This window comes from Carlito syrichta, unplaced genomic scaffold, assembly GCF_000164805.1.
Source record: "Carlito syrichta isolate Samal-C Ts95f unplaced genomic scaffold, Tarsius_syrichta-2.0.1 Scaffold115602, whole genome shotgun sequence".
NCBI classification, from domain to species: Eukaryota; Metazoa; Chordata; class Mammalia; order Primates; family Tarsiidae; genus Carlito; species Carlito syrichta.
Genome location: NW_007059698.1, coordinates 370,634 through 375,635, shown reverse-complemented (window position 1 = coordinate 375,635; position 5,002 = coordinate 370,634).

Sequence of the window (5,002 nt, the reverse complement as noted above, 5' to 3'; positions counted from 1 at the left end):
AGGCCTGGACTTAGGACTACCACTCATTTCTTCTGCTGCATTCTGTTGGCCAAAGAAAGTGACGAGGCCATCCCAGAATCAAGTAGAAGGGAAAAAGATTCTACCTCTTGATGGGGAGAGGTGAAAAGACACATTGCAAGGCCATGGATACAGAGAGGAGTGAAGCATTATGGCCATTTTTGTGATTGGCCCAAATCCAGTTCCCACAAACAGCAAGAGGTAAACCGTTCCTAAAGAACGAATGGTCAGGAATTATTCCCAGAGTCCCACTGTTCCCTCTGGTCACTACCAGGTTCCCACAGACACCTCTGGTTATAAGGGAGCACAAAAAGGATGATCATGTCTGTTCATCGGCTTGCTTGCCCCTTCCACACCGACTTCATAGAGATTCTTCTTCAGAGCCTCTAGCTCAAACCCTCCACACTGGCCACAAGTGACCAGATGGACACACAAGGTGGACACTGAACCCAGCTGGACCAAGAGACTGTATTTTTTTCCTAGGGCTGCTGCAACATAGTACCATAATTGGGTGGCTCGAAACAATAGTGTATTCTCTCACGGTTCCAGAGGGTAAAAGTCTGAAATCAAGGTGTCAGCAAGTCTGGTTTCTATTGCAAGCTCTAGGGAGAATTTGTTCCATGCTACTCTCCTAACTTCTGGTGGTTCCCGGGAAACCTCAGCATCCTTTGACTTGTAGCAGTATAACTCCTGTCTGTGCTCCCCTCCTCATATAGCGTTCTTCTTAGTGTCTGTCTTCCAAGAAGGATTAGGGTCCACTCTAATCAAGTATAACCTCATTTTAATAAATTACGTCTGCGAAGGCCCTATTTCCAGATAAGGTCATATTCTGAAGCTCCAGGTAGACATGCATTTTGGGTGACACTATTCAACCCAGTACAGGCATTCTCTGTCCCAGAAATTTAGAAGAATCAAGACTTGGAAATGTTTATTTGTCTCTGTTGGGTCTTGAACAGAAATGATATGTGAAGAACTCAGTTAGCCATTTTCTGCCACATATTAAAAGCAGAGACAGCCAGTCTAGAGAGAAAAAGAAGAAGCAGATGTTTAGAGAGAAGCAGAGGTGACAAATCATGCCAAGCATTCTAAGGCAGATGGACAAGCAGACAAAGAGACAGAGACATTTTCCCTTGATTTCTGAGGGTTTTCAGAGTCCTGGCTCAGTTCCTCTTGGGACTAGGTTGGACTTCCTACCCTTGAATTCCAAGAGATGCCTCTGTATTCTTGTAATAAAATTCCCTTTTTAGGATAACTTGCCTTGAATGAATTCTGTTTACTGCAACCTAAAGATATTCATAATACCAGAGGTGACTTTATTATCCTGTCAAGATACTTTTTGTAGTTAGCTTAACTGGGGCGGTAGCAGGAAAATGTCAATGTCAAGTGGAAAGTCTTGGCTTGAATGTTGCTGCTGTCACTATTCACTATACAATGTTACACATGGTGATTATGTTCCCAGGCCAGTCCACATGGTAGCTCAGTGACAGAACAGGGAGATTAATAGGTAGATGTATAAAACCTCATATAAATAAATCAAACACATTTATACAAACTCTTTTAGGACCTGCCAAAAGGAGGGATAGCGCCTCCCTATCTAAACCATTTTTTGCTTTTTATTTTTCAAGAAATAAACAGAGACTAGTCAAAGTGTTTTCACTTTCCTTTTCATTGCAACTAACTGCTATATGAGACAAGTAATGTTACAATATGTAACACACATTTTAATCATGCAGTATCTGGTGACCATATGTAGTAAGTCCATCTTCTCCAACAGAGAAGACAGAACTTAATTTCCCAGGCTCCCTTGCCACTCAGCCTTAAGCATGTGATCTAGCTCTACCAATCAGACATAAGCAAAACTTCAATTTGGAAACTAACCACATGAAGAAGTAGACACTATGCCAAATGCATATTTCAATGAATGAAGTAATGAAAGTATTGAGATTTAGGAGGCAGTAGTGGCAGAGTTACTGTGGTCCAGGCCCTCCTTACATGGTCATTGGTGGCACGAGTTATTTGTGGTGAACAACAGTGTTGTCCTTGCTGTAGTGACCTCACGGTATGATTTGGACTTTGTTTCTACGCAAACAGCCTTGGACTTCATCTCTGGCCATCCCTGAGATTCTGTGAGTCTCCTGTATCCTTTAATGAATTTCTTCTTTGAATAAATCAGCAAAGGTGGATTCTGATGTTTGCAACTAAGAGCCCTGACTGGCCGGGTATGGCCGGCTCAAGCTTGTGATCCCAGCACTTTGGGAGGCCAAGACGAGGACATTGCCTGAGCCCACAGGTTCGAGAACAGCATAGGCAACTTGACAAGACCTCATCTCTACAATAAATCAAAACATTAGCCAGGCATGGTAGCATACTGCAGTTCCAGCTACTTGAAAGGCTGAGGCAGAAGGATTGCCTGAGCCCAGCAGGTCAATGCTGGGGTGGCCGTAAGCATACTACTGTACTATAGCCTGGGTGACAGAGTGAGACTCCAACTCAAAAAAAAAAAAAAAAAAAACAAGAGCCCCGAATGATATGTTTCTGCCATTGCTCCTACCTTCTGCTAAAGGTGGAATTTTTCAACCACATAGACTGTCCTGAGCATCCAAGCTGGTTTTGATTTTGATTTGGTTTTTTTTTTGTTGTTGAGAAAGTAGGATTTATTGAGAGGACAGAAAAGCTCCCAGAGTGAGAGGGGACCCGAGAGGGGTTGCCCCAAGCTGGTTTTTATACATAGCAGTGGACGCAGGCCATGCAGCTGTTTTGATCCCTTTTGTTGCTATTCCTCATGAAAAAACCTCAGGACCCATGTTGGCATACTCCATCAAAACTGAAAGACATGTTTTTCATAAAATGTTATAAAGACATAAAATAAAATAAGCATACTTTCTAAATACTGAGGCTTTAAATAATAACTTTCTAAAGTTATGTAATCTACCCCTTATTGCAAAAAAGGAGCTTATCTTTTTTGGGGGGGGATGAAGTCTCACTCTGTCACCCAGGCTGGAGTGTAGTGGCAAGCTCATGGCTACCACAGCTACTACATGCTAGGCTCAAGCAATCCCTCCGCCTCAGCCTTTCAAGTAGCTGGAACTACAGACGCACGCCACCATGCCTTGATTTATTGTAGAGACAGGGTCTCACCAAGTAGCCCAGGCTGGTCTCGAACCTCTGGACTCAGGCAATTCTCTTGTCTTGGCTTCCCAAAGTGCTGGGATTACAAGTTTAAGCCACTGCACCCGACCTAACAGCCGATGCTTTTTAAGGAGCACCAAGAACTTAGCATGCCTTGCTGGTAAGAGTAGTTATGGTCTTTGAAACTATCTCTTTTCACTGGAAGAAAAAACTATCACATGCCAGTGACAGGTGTCTCAGGCTCCATAAAGGGTACTTTTCCAGGGGTCTTCCATAATTCAATTTATTGGTATAAAGTAGATACATTTTTTTCTGTGAATTTGTAACCATGTCTAACTAGGCCACTGAGAAAAACTCAAATCAATACAAATCAGCTTCGGAAAAGAGTCCAAATTCCTTAGCATGGAAGATAAGGTCAACAATGCCTAGTCTCTCCAGTCCCACGTCTCACTATGCTTTAAAACCCTACTCCCTGCTGCCCACATTCCATTCTCAGCCATACTCCACTACTTATGGTTCATTCACTGGATAAAATACTCTGTTCCTCACTTTCATCGCTTTGCTTACACTGCTCTCTCTGCCTGGGGTCACCTTCTATATTTTGATAAACACCCATTTATCTATTCTCAGTACCTGCATGGTGGTAACACTAATTACTTTAGATTAACATACAGATTTTGCCTTGATCAGAACTCTTTTATTTGCAACTAGCAAATAATTCAAACTGGCTTTAAATGGGCAAAGCATTTGAATAGACATTTTACAAAAGAAGAATTACAAATGACCAAAAAGCACACAAAAGTGTGCTTACTATCATTAGTTATAAGAGAAATGCACATAAAAACCACAAGGAGCCAGGTGTGATGGCTCAAGTTTGTAATCCCAGCACTTTGGGAGGTGGAGGCAAGAGGATTGCCTGAGACCAGCTGGGCAACATGGCAAGACCTCATCTCTCCAATAAATTTAAAAAATTAACCAGGCATGGTGGTGCATACCTGCAGTTCAGCTTCTAGAAAGACTGAAGTGGAAGGATTACCTGAGCCCAGTAGATCAAGGTCATGGTAGCCATGAGCATGCCACTGCACTCCAGCCTAGGTGACAGAGTGAAACTCTGACTCAAAAAAAAAAAAGAGAGAGAGAGAAAAAAGACCCACAATGAGATACCATTTTAAATCCATTAGAACAGCTGAAATTACAAAAAGTGATAACATCAAGTGTTGACTAAGATGTGAACAGCTGGAACTCTCACACATTACTGATGGGAGTGTAAAATGGTACAGATACTTTGAAGAACTGTTTACCAGTTTCTTCTAGAGTTAAGCATACATCTACCCATGACCCAACATTTTCATTCCTGGATATTCATTCATGAAAAAATGAAAACATATGTCCACAAAATGACTCAAAAAAGAATATTTATGGCAGTCTTATTTATAATAGCATAAAATGGAAATAATCCAAATACCCACCAATAAAAGAATGATAATCAAATCAATATATATTCATAATATTGAATACCATTCAGTCATATAAAGGAATGAACTATTAATTACACAACAGCATAGATGAATCTCAAAAACATTATGCAATTCTAATATCAAAACCAGGCAACTACATTATAAGAAAAGAAAACTATAGACCAATATCTCTCATGAACATAGATGCAAAAGTCTTCATCAAAATATTAGCAAATCGCACCTTGGGAGGCTGAAGTAAGTGGATTGCCTGAGCCCGTGGGTTCAAGACCCACCTGGGCAACTTGGTGAGACCTCATCTCTACAACAAATCAAAAAACTAGCCGGGCATGGTAGCGCATGCCTGTAGTTCCAGCTACTTGGAAGGCTGAGGTGGAAGG